The 14,779-nt window shown below is 40.6% G+C and overlaps 1 protein-coding gene across 2 annotated transcripts in view; it reads right to left on the reverse strand.

Annotated features, from left to right (window-relative positions):
* The window catches only part of LOC139393308 (AP-2 complex subunit mu), a 42,382-nt gene extending 34,788 nt beyond the window's left edge, over positions 1-7,594 (reverse strand). The window contains exon 1 of one of the 2 annotated variants that reach the window (XM_071141841.1): positions 7,401-7,594. The gene's annotated coding sequence lies outside the window, so the exon portion shown is untranslated. The remainder of the gene's footprint in view (positions 1-7,400) is intronic. The other variant, XM_071141840.1, reaches the window with a different exon arrangement.
* Positions 7,595-14,779: the final 7,185 nt, after the last annotated feature.

A 14,779-nucleotide genomic window follows, 5' to 3' on the forward strand; every position in this document is an offset into this window, starting at 1 on the left:
TGTCCTAGACAACTTCCACGTAGTAGGCAAATTCTTAGGATGTAAACGATTGTCGGACATCTTGGCTCGTTCAGTGTGACCGGGTCTAGGTCTGCCGATTAAGTACCGATACGCACGGTCGTAGGCCTACCAGTATCAGATTTGTTTTGCCTTTATTGTGTTAAGCCGATCCTGGTGAATGACAAATAGGAAAATGGCCTGCACAGAGTGTGTGTTGAATAGTCAGATTAATATACAGTGGGGTAAAAAAGTATTTAGTCAGCCACCAATTGTGCAAGTTCTCCCACTTAAAAGATGAGAGAGGCCAGTTCATCATAGGTACACTTCAACTATGACAGACAAAATGAGAAGAAAAAAAATCCAGAAAATCACATTGTAGGATTTTTTATGAATTTATTTGCAAATTATGGTGGAAAATAAGTATTTGGTCAATAACAAAAGCTTATCTCAATACTTTGTTATATACCCTTTGTTGGCAATGTTAGAGGTCAAATGTTTTCTGTAAGTCTTCACACACGGTTGCTGGTATTTTGGCCCATTCCTCCATGCAGATCTCCTCTAGAGCAGTGATGTTTTGGGGCTGTTGCTGGGCAACACGGACTTTCAACTCCCTCCAAAGATTTTTTATTGGGTTGAGATCTGGAGACTGGCTAGGCCACTCCAGGACCTTGAAATGCTTCTTACGAAGCCACTCATTCGTTGCCCGGGCAGTGTCTTTGGGATCATTGTCATGCTGAAAGACCCAGCCACGTTTCATCTTCAATGCCCTTGATGATGGAAGGATGTTTTCACTCAAAATCTCACGATACATGGCCCCATTCATTCTTTCCTTTACACGAATCAGTCATCCTGGTCCCTTTGCAGAAAAACAGCCCCAAAGCATGATGTTTCCACCCCCATGCTTCACAGTAGGTATGGTGTTATTTGGATGCAATTCAGCATTCTTTGTCCTCCAAACACGACGAGTTGAGTTTTTAGCAAAAAGTTATATTTTGGTTTCATCTGACCATATGACATTCTCCAATCTTCTTCTGGATCATCCAAATGCTCTCTAGCAAACTTCAGACGGGCATGGACATGTACTGGCTTAAGCAGGGGAACACGTCTAGCACTGCAGGATATGAGTCCCTGGCGGCATAGTGTGTTATTGATGGTAGGCTTTGTTACTTTGGTCCCAGCTCTCTGCAGGTCATTCACTAGGTCCCCCCGTGTGGTTCTGGGATTTTTGCTCACCGTTCTTGTGATCATTTTGACCCCACGGGTGAGATCTTGCGTGGAGCCACAGATCGAGGGACATTATTAATGGTCTTGTATGTCTTCCATTTCCTAATAATTGATCCCAGTTGATTTCTTCAAACCAAGCTGCTTACCTATTGCAGATTCAGTCTTCCCAACCTGGTGCAGGTCTACAATTTTGTTTCTGGTGTCCTTTGACAGCTCTTTGGTCTTGGCCATAGTGGAGTTTGGAGTGTGACTGTTTGAGGTTGTGGACAGGTGTCTTTTATACTGATAACAAGTTCAAACAGGTGCCATTAATACAGGTAACGAGTGGAGGACAGAGGTGCCTCTTAAAGAAGAAGTTACAGGTCTGTGAGAGCCAGAAATCTTGCTTGTTTGTAGGTGACCAAATACTTATTTTCCACCATAATTTGCAAATAAATTCATTAAAAATGTGATTTTCTGGATTTTTTTCTCATTTTGTCTGTCATAGTTGAAGTGTAACTATGATGAAAATTACAGACCTCTCTCATATTTTTAAGTGGGAGAACTTGCACAATTGGTGGCTGACTAAATACTTTTTTGCCCCACTGTAAGTTTGGTTTAAATGCTTAGCAAGAACGATTTCCCGAATAAATCTTGTTTACATGACACATCTGAAATTTTGCTGCCTGATGGGATTTTATTACTCTAAACAAAACTTTCTATCGTGTTATTTTGGGGAAGCATATTTGATTTTGAGTTCAGACAAAGTTTCTATGTAAAAACTATTTCTAAAGATGCATACTTGGTAACATCGCACAGTGTGACGTGATAATTGTAAAAGACTGAATCCTACGTACAGTCTGCAAAGACCTTAATAAGATGACAACCAGGGTGGGCTGTCCGCCTCTGATCCCTATAAAAGGGCAACAGTAATAGTGAAACAGTTGTCATGTGACCAGCCAGACACAGTCAAGCTTGTGTACAGAGCTGGTACATACATATGTGTGTGTGACATTATGTAAAAAACACTGCTTGCTTAGAGTACCTGTTCCGCTCGATTCAGCTCGTACAGAGGCTCAAACCCGGGACTTTTGCCTCAAAAACACACGTGACTGCTCTCTTGTATTTCTGGGCGCCAATTTTTTTTTATATATATATAACTAGGCAAGTCAGTTAAGAACACATTCTTATTTTCAATGACGGCCTAGGAACGGTGGGTTAACTGCCTCGTTCAGGGGCAGAACGACAGATTTTCACCTTGTCAGCTCGGGGGATCCAATCTTGCAACCTTACAGTTAACTAGTCCAACGCAATAACGACCTGCCCCTCTCTCGTTGCACTCCACAAGGAGACTGCCTGTTACGGTGGTAGGCAGAAGCAGACGCGTAAACATTCATTCAAACAGCACTTTCGTGCGTTTTGCAAGCAGCTCTTCGTTGTGCGTCAAGCATTGCGCTGTTTATGACTTCAAGCCTATCAACTCCCGAGATGAGGCTGATGTAACCAAAGTGAAATGGCTAGCTAGTTAGCGCACTAATAGCGTTTCAAATGTCACTCGCTCTGAGCCTTCTAGTAGTTGTTCCCCTTGCTCTGCATGGGTAATGCTGCTTCGATGGTGGCTGTTGTCGTAGGGTTGTTGGTTCGAGCCCAGGGAGGAGCAAGGAGAGGGACGGAAGCTATACCGTTACACTGGCAATACTAAAGTGCCTATAAGAACATCCAATAGTCAAAGGTTAATGAAATACAAATGGTATAGAGGGAAATAGTCCTATAATTCCTATAATAACTACAACCTAAAACTTCTTACCTGGGAATATTGAAGACTCATGTTAAAAGGAACCACCAGCTTTCATATGTTCTCATGTTCTGAGCAAGGAACTGAAACGTTAGCTTTCTTACATGGCACATATTGCACTTTACTTTCTTCTCCAACACTTTGTTTTTGCTTTATTTAAACCAAATTGAAAATTTTTCATTATTTATTTGAGGCTAAATTGATTTTATTGATGTATTATATTAAGTTTAAAAAAGTGTTAATTCAGTATTGTTGTAATTGTCATTATTACAAATACATTTTTAAAATCGGCCGATTAATTGGTATCTGCTTTTTTTGTCCTCCAATAAATCGGTATTGGCGTTGAAAAATCATAATCGGTCGACGTCTAGTAAATATATATATAATTGAGTTAATAAAGCCGCATGCACACGGTCTCTTTTTTTGTTTTCTTGAGTAAGGCAGCTACAAAATGCAGGTGTTTCAGCCTTGCTTTCTGTGGTGGTGTGGTGAGTCAGCAGAAAATAGGAGCATTGCGCCGTAATGGGCTCAGTGTTCTGTCACTCATGGGGACACTACGTCATCGCCAAGTTTAAGTCCTTAGTAAGGGTAGACATCCAAAATTTCAGCCCTTTGGGTCCTGCCATACAGTTATATTACAAGTGCCCTTCCAAGAAGACTCAAGGTCATTGGCCACAGATAAAATTACGTCAAATCACGTTATATGTACAGTAGTTTTGATTGGACTGATCAAATCAACATTATCTTTCAAAGCCTTAGCTAGCAGTCATCATCATGAATCAAGTCGACAATCTACTGGCAAATCCTTTTTTATCCTTGTCATATGAAGATAATTAATGAAGAGAAATTATAGATAAAATGTATCGGTGCTCATCGGCCATTGGAGATAAAGATTACACAACAAGTTGGAAATCGCAAATTCAACAATGAGTCGTTTGGAAGGAATCAGCATTGCAAAGCAACCACTAGCCTGCTATTCAATGGGGTGGCTGTGTTTTTTTCTAAGTACCCACCAAAAATCTAGTTAAGGCCAGACTTTGATGACAAAGTTTGATGACAAAATGTGCCCACAAAGGACCCACGGGCCACCTTCGTGTTTAAGTGAGCACATCACAAGCCAAGGGGAGTCCAAAAATGTATTGTATGCTGCTGCATAAATCATGTAATATGCCAGGGAGATATGTATAATGTGGCTAAGAAAGTAATACTAAGTGTATGTTGTGTAGTAAGCTGTTAGTAGCCTATGTGCCTCACCCTAACAATTTGGTATATTTTCACCTCTTAATTTCACCTAACGTTACTGTTCTGACTCGGTGGTGCTGCACATGTAGCCTATAACCTGTTTTTGAGAACTGTCATCATCTAATATTGTAAGAGGTTTCATTGTTCGCTTATATGCCCCATTTATTTATCCTGAGGTTCTGACTTGGTGTACAGGGAAAATACTGTAAGAGCAGCCCATGTTCTGCATTCTGTCGCTGTACATTTCAAAAGTGCTGAACACATACAGTGCCTTGCGAAAGTATTCGGCCCCCTTGAACTTTGCGACCTTTTGCCACATTTCAGGATTCAAACAAAGATATAAAACTGTATTTTTGATGTGAAGAAACAACAACAAGTGGGACACAATCATGAAGTGGAACGACATTTATTGGACATTTCAAACTTTTTTAACAAATCAAAAACTGAAAAATTGGGCGTGCAAAATTATTCAGCCCCCTTAAGTTAATACTTTGTAGCGCCACCTTTTGCTGCGATTACAGCTGTAAGTCGCTTGGGGTATGTCTCTATCAGTTTTGCACATCGAGAGACTAACATTTTTTCCCCATTCCTCCTTGCAAAACAGCTCGAGCCCAGTGAGGTTGGATAGAGAGCATTTGTGAACAGCAGTTTTCAGTTCTTTCCACAGATTCTCGATTGGATTCAGGTCTGGACTTTGACTTGGCCATTCTAACACCTGGATATGTTTATTTTTGAACCATTACATTGTAGATTTTGCTTTATGTTTTGGATCATTGTCTTGTTGGAAGACAAATCTCCGTCCCAGTCTCAGGTCTTTAGCAGACTCCATCAGGTTTTCTTCCAGAATGGTCCTGTATTTGGCTCCATCCATCTTCCCATCAATTTTAACCATCTTCCCTGTCCCTGCTGAAGAAAAGCAGGCCCAAACCATGATGCTGCCACCACCATGTTTGACAGTGGGGATGGTGTGTTCAGCTGTGTTGCTTTTACGCCAAACATAACGTTTTGCATTGTTGCCAAAAAGTTCAATTTTGGTTTCATCTGACCAGAGCACCTTCTTCCACATGTTTGGCGTGTCTCCCAGGTGGCTTGTGGCAAACTTTAAACAACACTTTTTATGGATATCTTTAAGAAATGGCTTTCTTCTTGCCACTCTTCCATAAAGGCCAGATTTGTGCAATATACGACTGATTGTTGTCCTATGGACAGAGTCTCCCACCTCAGCTGTAGATCTCTGCAGTTCATCCAGAGTGATCATGGGCCTCTTGGCTGCATCTCTGATCAGTCTTCTCCTTGTATGAGCTGAAAGTTTAGAGGGACGGCCAGGTCTTGGTAGATTTGCAGTGGTCTGATACTCCTTCCATTTCAATATTATCGCTTGCACAGTGCTCCTTGGGATGTTTAAAGCTTGGGAAATCTTTTTGTATCCACATCCGGCTTTAAACTTCTTCACAACAGTATCTCGGACCTGCCTGGTGTGTTCCTTGTTCTTCATGATGCTCTCTGCGCTTTTAATGGACCACTGAGACTATCACAGTGCAGGTGCATTTATACGGAGACTTGATTACACACAGGTGGATTGTATTTATCATCATTAGTCATTTAGGTCAACATTGGATCATTCAGAGATCCTCACTGGACTTCTGGAGAGAGTTTGCTGCACTGAAAGTAAAGGGGCTGAATAATTTTGCACACCCAATTTTTCAGTTTTTGATTTGTTAAAAAAGTTTGAAATGTCCAATAAATGTCGTTCCACTTCATGATTGTGTCCCACTTGTTGTTGATTCTTCACAAAAAAATAGTTTTATATCTTTATGTTTGAAGCCTGAAATGTGGCAAAAGGTCGCAAAGTTCAAGGGGGCCGAATACTTTCGCAAGGCACTGTAGTTATATTGACTACGTCCGTCTTAGCTCGCTCATTAATGTCTTAATCGAAATTACGGAATGCCTATTATCTGCTCATCGTTCTCTCATGCCATAGTTTGTATATCTCAATTGTCAGTAGAAACCACATTTGCTTAAGAAAGTCAGCCATATCAGCTGTTTTTTTTAAGGCAGTAAACAAAGCTGAATGAATTGTTGTATTGCCAGATAAGGCTCAGCCAGGTGGTAAGGATGAACTCCATGGTGCTGAAAAGAAAGCTCTGCTGTTGGGACAGCTTTATGTAGGCCCTAACAGTTTGTGGGCACCGCTTGTCGCTGTTATAGTGCAATGAATGTATAGTTTAGTGTTGCGTTGTGTCTTTGCTGGCATGCATCTAAAACATTTTTTTGAGTTTGCCCCACCAAGATTTTACATGCTAAAATTGCCACTGGTCACACCAGATACTGACTGGTTTTCTGATACACGCCTCTCCTTTTTTTTTTATATATCTGTATTTCCAGATATGAGAAATCAATTGATTAGAGCCTAATGAGTTTATTTCAATTGACTGATTTCTTTATATGAACTGTAACTCAGTGAAATTGTTCCATTTATATTTTTGTTCAGTTATAATTAGCAAATTTTCTTCATTTTTAAATCTGCATTGTTGGCAAAGACCTCGTAAGTAAAGGTCTACTAATTTCATGCATCAACATGTCTTCAGCGTTCTAGAATAGCCTAGCAGTTAACGTCAACCATAGTAACTACTTTCAAGGCATTTGGTTTTGTGTCCATTTTGACAACTTGACATTGCAATGGCCTGTGAACATCATTAGTGCCAAAGGGCGCTGACACATGAAATACGAGTTATAATATCGTTGTTACGTCGATTCCGATGGGGATGGAGCAAACCAATGTACCTAGCTTGCTAATGTCAGCTGACGTAAGAGGTTTTGAAATTAGCAAGCCAACGTTACTACAGCTAGACGTCTGCCTGACCGGAAAATTTGCTAACGTTAGCTTATCACCGAAAACTAGCTATCAATTTTTGTACCTATCACCGTTAAGGTATTCTGTCCTATTGTGTATTTCTATAACCATGTCCCTTTTTCCAAATCACTGAACACAACACTGTTCTTGGTTTCAAATGGCCTTTTCTAATCAACTTGCTAGCATGCGAAATATGTCTGTTAGCTAGCTATCAAGGTACTGCAAGGTTGTCACGACTCGTTCGCTCTCGTCTCGGTCAAATTGTACTGCATTGCTACTGTTCCCAGCGGTCTCCCTCGAACTCACCTGAAGATGCACAGGCCCGTTTAGATCACAAGACTTTGCTACGTGTCCTGAAAGCAATACTTTTTAAACAATATGGTTAAGATCAAGGTTTTGTATTATTTCACTTTCTTATTCCAATTCAAGATGTCGACCGTTTCAAAGAGCCTCTCTGTCAGCTGACTCTGACGCTGATATAAGGAAGTGAGAACACCCACTACTAGCTACCGCTGCTGGATTTATATATTAAAACGGTCGTATTTTGCTGTCAAGAATTATAAAGACTAGTATATACATTTAGTTTGGTGGAATAAACCACACTATTTTTTAAAAATTGTGTATTATATAAAACAAAATCAGGCCCAGTGGGAAAAACCTGGTTGAAAAATGTTTTTTTAACGTATTTTTTTTTACCAGAATATTAGGTTTTTTTTCTAACTACCAATTTGTCATAATTGTAACCTCTCTGCATCTGGTTATAATTCTGCCCACTATACTATGTGCTATATTATGAAGCCTACTGGTCATAGTTAAAGATGCAATATTCAGAAATCGGTCCGCCATTTCCTGGTTGTTAAAATTCTAATAGTTAGCCTAATTTCAGTTTATGTGACAAAACAAGCAGTCATTGTGTAGAGAATCATTGTACCATCTTAACCGCTGTTAAATATGCTTTCCATAACCAAAAATATTGTATTTTTAGCTGTTTGAAAGTGGTGTACAAAAAGTAAAAGACAAAAAACTGAAATGTAAGAACGAGAAGCATAGAAATAGAGCACATAGAACAGATCTACCACTCACTTGTCTATATGAATTTGGTCGGTCGCCCTACAAGTTACATAATTGCTGATTTAAGACCTCATCATAACCTGGTAATAAAATCAAATCAAATGTTATTAGTCACATGCACCGAATACAACAGGTCTAGTAGACCTTAGTGAAACGCTTACTTATGAGCCCCTAACCAACAATGCAGTTTATTAAATAGGAACAAGAATAAGAAATAAAAAGTAACAAGTAAATAAAGAGCAGCAGTAAAATAACAATAGTGAGTCAATGTGTGGGGGAACCAGTTAGTCAAGGTAATTGAGGTAATATGTACATGTAGGTAGAGTTATTGAAGTGACTATGCATAGATGATAACAACAGAAAGTAGCAGCGGTGTAAAGAGGGGAGGGGAAATGCAAATAGACTGGGAAGCCATTTGATTAGATGTTCAGGAGTTTTATGGCTTGGGGGTAGAAGCAGCTCCGGTACAGGGGACTGAGCACCCACTCCTGAGGGGCCCTCGTGTTGAGGATCAGCATCAGTTGGATAATGACAATTTTTAACTCTAAATGGTGAAGTTCTACTTAATCCTAATACATGTTGTAATATTCAAACAACTTTTTATATACACAGCGCTCCATAATCCTGAGGACATTGTCTCGGACAGAGGTTCCCCCAATTGAGGACATCTTGGCAGTCTTAAAATAAAGCTAAATGCAAAAATGTAAGTATGTGTAAAGAGGAAATAAAAAGAAACAAAACATTATCTTGTTCAAAAGTTGTCTGTCATATAATTCCTGCAACAAACATAGTTAAAAACGATTTACTTGAATCTGATTGAACATCTCTGGAAAAAAGCTGAATACTTATGTAAATGTGATATTTCCATTTGCTATTTTTTTATTAATGTGCTTAAATTTAGCTTTGTCATTATGGGGTATTGTGAGTAGATTGATGACGGGGAAAAAAAACTATTTAATTCATTTTGCAATGAGGCTGTAATGTAACAAAATTTGTAGAAAAAGTTAAGGGGTCTGAATACTTTCCGAAAGTAGCTAATTTCAGCTCGTTATTGATACCATGTCTTGTTTTGAGGTGTTTTGAATGATTTCATGTCAATGCTAATATGACAAGATCTGAAACACAACCCGACCAAGCCGCACTGCTTCTTTGACATAATGCCCACTTAACCCGGAAGCCAGCGGCGCCAATGTGTCAGAGGAAACACCACACACCTGGCGACCGTGTCAGCATGCACTGCACCTGGGCCACCATAGGAGTCACTAGTGTAATGGGTCAAGGACGTCCCTGCCGGCCAAACCCTCCCCTAACAAGGAAGACGCTGGGCCAATTGTGCACCGCCCCATGGGTCTCCCTGTTGCGGCGACAAAGCCTGGACTTGAACCCAGAATCTTTAATGGCACAGCTAGCACTGATATGCAGTACCTTAGACCACTGCGCCCCTCGGGAGGCCGTGTCCAAACTTTTGACTGGTACTGTATGTACATGTTAAGTTGACTATTGTTTTTGTCAATGTATGTTTTTGTTTGTCAAAAAAACAAAGTAAAATATTATAAAATAATTGTCTACTTTACTACAGATTGCCCAGGGCTTCTACATTTTAAACCCCGACTGCTCGGGGAAACTCACAGAAAACTTGATAGAGATCTTCAAGGACAAAACTTTGCTTCGCCAGCCCAGAGAAAAGCTGGCCCAAAATCTTCTCTTCAAAGTGTATTTTTTATTCCTGAAACAATCAAGTTATTCACTAAACATTCTTCTCCCCAGATACGCAAGGGAACGTCGCTTTAAGACTTCTGCCAGTGTCACATCTGTTCCTGCAACGCCTTCTACTGCTCATCCTGTGTCTCCTTGACCTGCCGCCACTCCCCCAGTACTCTCTCCCTCTCTTGCTCTGTGTGTGTGTGTGTGTGTGTGAGAACAGATCCCCACCAGCTGCAACCTGTTTCATAATCAAGACCTCTACAAATACTCAGCCCTGCCACTTCCACACTGCCAGATCGTAATCTCTGCTCAGTCAGTCTACGGTTCTAGCCGTTTGTTACTATTTAGATCCTGTTGTGCCCGTTTTCCTTGCCTGACACTGTTTTCCTCTCCACTACAGTTCTGCCTGCTCTGACTCTGGTCCCTGTCTCCCACATCTCGTCATCCTGCTACTCTGTCCTGGATTCCCCACTCTACTACTCCCTTGGATACCCCCGAACATGCTTACCCTGTCTCACCCCCTCTTGCCTCCGCACCTGGTTTCCTGCAACCCGCCCGAGCTCCCCGACCTGCACTCCATCTTTCCCCTGTGTTTCAATAAATACCTTGGTTACTACATCCCAGTCTCCTCGTCTGAGTCTGCTCTTGGGTTCCCCTGTTCCACTCCTCGTAACAAGTAGTCCTCCAAACACCAGTCTAGACGGACAGAAAGACATTCTGACCCAGCTTCAATGAGACCAGAAAGTAAATTGACTTGCAGCCTGTAATTTATATAGTGGATAGGCAGAGGGAGATTGATGGGGAAATTAGATGGCATTTTGTAAACCTTGAATGAAAGGAACAGTATTCCAGAATCTGTTATGCAAAACTGCATACTCCATGACATTAGGAAGGTTTCCATCAAATTTGAGACAGACTTTTGTGCAAATATTCTAAAATCTGCCTTAAAACAATATTGTGCATTTACCAGAGATGTGGACTCCAGTCACGTGACTTGGACTCGAGAACTACTCAGGTTGCAGATGTTGTGACTTGAGACTTGACAAAAAGAAAAAACGCTTGCCACTCAACTTCAGAATCAATGACTCGTGACTAACTTCCGGATGAGCTTCAATGCCATAAAATGTAATTTACAAAATAGCCTCCAACAAATTGTTTACCCTGGGGCTCTGAGCTTTTAACCAGGTAGCCCTATAGGGCCTGATAGTGATGAATTATTAGTTGTGTGTAATATAAATAAATAAATAAATAAATAAATAAATAAATAAATAAATAAATAAATAAATAAATAAATAAATAAATAAATAAATAAATAAATAAATAAATAAATAAATAAATAAATATATATAGGCAATGAGACCAGATTTACATTTTAGGAACTCTTACCCAGAGCAATTAGGGTTAAGTACCTTCCTCAAGGGCACATTTTTCATCTAGTCAACTCAGGATTTGAACCATTGATCTTTCAGTTAATGGCCCAACACTCTTAGCCACTAGCCTATGCTACCTGCCACCTAGCTATACAGATATATTTGAAACAAGTCACAATGTTTTAAAGAAATGGCCCTAGGGAGGATGAAAACAGTCAAACTGCAGCAACCTTGTACTGATTTCCGTGAATTTGATTGGTCAAGACAGAACAGAATGCACAGAATCTGCATCATGCCGACAAATCAAGTTGAGTCACACAGTTCAAGTTCAAGTTTAAAAAATATATATATTTCTCACTTTATTTAACAAGAGACTAGTTGAGAACAAGTTCTCATTTAAAACTGCAACCTGGCCAAGATAAAGCAAAGCAGTGCAACAGAGTTACAAATGTAATAAAAAAAACAGTCAATAACACAATTGAAAAAGTCTACTTACAGTGTGTGCAAATTAAGCTCTGACAGCTGGTGCTTATAGTTAGTGAGGGAGATATGAGTCTCCAGCTTCAGTGATTTGTCATTCATTCCAGTCATTAGCAGCAGAGAACTGGAAGGAAAGGCGGCCAAAAGAGGAATTGGCTTTGGGGGTGACCAGTGAAATATACCTGCTGGAGTGCGTGCTACGGGTGGGTCATGCTATGGTGACCAATTCGCAGTGGTGGGTAGTGTATGGGGCTTTGGTGACAAAACGGATGGCACTGTGATAGACAGCATTCAATTTTCTGAGTAGTGTTGGAGGCTATTTTGTAAATTACATTACTGAAGTCAAGGATCGGTGGGGTAGTCAGTTTTACGAGGGTATGTTTAGCAGCATGAGTGAAGGAGGCTTTGTTGCGAAATAGGAAGCCGATCTACTTCTAGATTACATTTTGGATATGCTTAATGGGAGTCTGGAGAGTTTACAGTAACCAGACACCTAGGTATTTGTAGAGGTTCACATATTCTAAGTCAGAACCGTCCAGAGTAGTGATGCTGGACGGCCGGGTAGGTGCGGGCAGTGATCGGTTGAAGAACATGCATTTAGTTTTACTTGCATTTAGGAGCAGTTGGAGGCCACAGAAGGAGAGTTGTATGGCATTGAAGCGCGCCTGGAGGTTAGTTAACAGTGTCCAAAGAAGATGGGGCGGAGCTAGCATGTTGGAGTGAACGGCTGTGCGTGAGAGGCTCCTGCAACTTTTTTGCGAAATAATCTAATTTAACCTACTTTATGGCACTTTTTACAACAAACGTTTCTTTCTAATACAAGATTGTAACTTTTTATATGAAAATGGCGAGTAATAAGCGACCAAAGCACAATAAATCCACAGCGGAGGCCTACTCCCCACTAAACAACGAGACAGACATGGCGGGAGGCACCTGCAACAACGTGACACTTACAGAACTTACCCGGGCTTTGGGGGAGCTACGTGTTGCTATAGCTGAGGATCTTAAGACCACTATTGCTGAACTGGACACCAAAATCGAGAGCATCATTCGAACGGTCGCTTCGCATGGCCAGAGTATTGTGGACCTTGAGAAAGCTTCTGAATTCAACGCTGGTAGGATCGACGAGTTAGAGAAGCTATGCACGTCATTGCAGGATACTGTGCAGAGGCTTTCTGTGAAAGTGGTGGACCTGGAGGGCGGATCCAGACGTAATAACCTTCGCGTTGTTGGTCTGGCAGAGGGGGTAGAGGCGGGCTCTCGCCCCACCGACTTCTTCGCCAAGCTATTGAAGGATGCAATGGGATCGGATGTTTTGGATTCGGATCCCCAGCTGGACCGCGCACATCGCTCCCTTGTCCCAGTGCCTGGACCGGGCAAACGTCCTCGCCCAGTAATCATCTGCTGTCACAGTTTCAAGACCAAGGATCTTATCCTGCGTGAAGCTCGAATGAGGGGCAACCTGTCACATAAAGGGCATCCATTCCGTGTCTATGAGGATTATGCGCCCGATGTGGCAAAGCATCGCGCCGACTACAGAGATGTCATGACCAAACTCTACAAACTCCATCTTCGCCCAGCCTTACTCTTCCCTGCAAGGCTAAGAATTACCCCGCCTTCCGGTGAGAAGATTTGGCTCTCCTCGGTTTTGGACGCAGAGAAGTTTATCCGGGGATATACACCAATCCCCCGTACAGGTTAGAGTGCCTTGTTATTGCGTGTTAGGGTCTGCTCATGGACTCGAATCCATACTATACCATACTGGGTGAAAACGTATTAAACGGGCTCAACAAGGGCTACCGAACATGTAAAACGCTGAGCAGACCAAGGGATGGCGGTCAGAGCTCTCAATTAACGTTACATTCACTTTCATCCCGGCTGTGCTCAGCGATGCATATTTTTTACTTCCAGGTTTGATCACTGACACCTTCGGACGGATATACTTATATTCCCCCACTTTTGTTTTGTTTCGTTATTTATTTTACAATCCTTACATTATTCTTACTACCATACCATTTATTTATTGCTTGCAGGGGACTGGGGGTGATGGTTGGGAGGGGGCAGACACCTGGTTAGCAGGTTGATGTTTTGTTCCGTTCTGCCTTTGTCTGGCCGTGGGCCTCTCTCCCGACTAGAGTCCCACCAGCCCGCTGTAGGGTTTATGTCTGTGTAGGTGTGCGTACATATAATTACAATTTGTACTTTATTACTACTTTCTCTTAATACTAAAATGCTATGTATGTGTATATTTTAAATCAGGGTAGATTGTTATTCTGGGGTATGAATGTTTGTATGTGTATGTGTGCATGTGGATGTATATACATATTCTTTAAATATATATTTTTTATATATGATTTTTTTTTGTTGTGTATGTATACATACATGTATATATGGGTGTGTATATGTGTGTATGTATGTGTGTATGTATGTATGTATGTATGTGTGTATGTGTATGTATGTGTGTGTGTGTATGTATATGTATGTATGTGTATATGTATATCTGTGTGTGTATGTATGTGTATATGTATATCTGTGTGTGTGTGTATATGTATGTATGTGTGTATGTATGTATATGTATGTATATATATATATATGTATGTGTGTATGTATGTGTGTGTATGTGTATACATATATATGTATGTATGTGTGTATGTATGTATATGTGTATGTATGTGTGTACGTGTGTATGTATGTATATATGTGTGTGTGTATGTGTATATATGTATATATATATGTATATATATATATATGTATATATATATATATAATGTATATATTTGTATTTATTTTTTATTAAACATATTTTGTTTATGGGGGGAACGTTTAATTTAACAAATCCTTGTTCCGATCTCCTGACCCACAGTATGTAAAGGTACGGCTGACTATGTCGGTTGCGGATGGTTTATTTTTTGACCGGCAGTGCTTAGCAATATAATCTTGAGGCTATATCTTGCTTATCTCTGGGATTGACCCAGGATGACGCTTAAATTCGCAATATGTTTAAGTTGCAACTTATTCTGTTTAGGTTTATTAGATGTTAACTGAACACTTAACTCGCGG

The sequence above is a fragment of the Oncorhynchus clarkii genome, chromosome 33 (genome assembly GCF_045791955.1).
Source record: "Oncorhynchus clarkii lewisi isolate Uvic-CL-2024 chromosome 33, UVic_Ocla_1.0, whole genome shotgun sequence".
Lineage (NCBI taxonomy): Eukaryota > Metazoa > Chordata > Actinopteri > Salmoniformes > Salmonidae > Oncorhynchus > Oncorhynchus clarkii.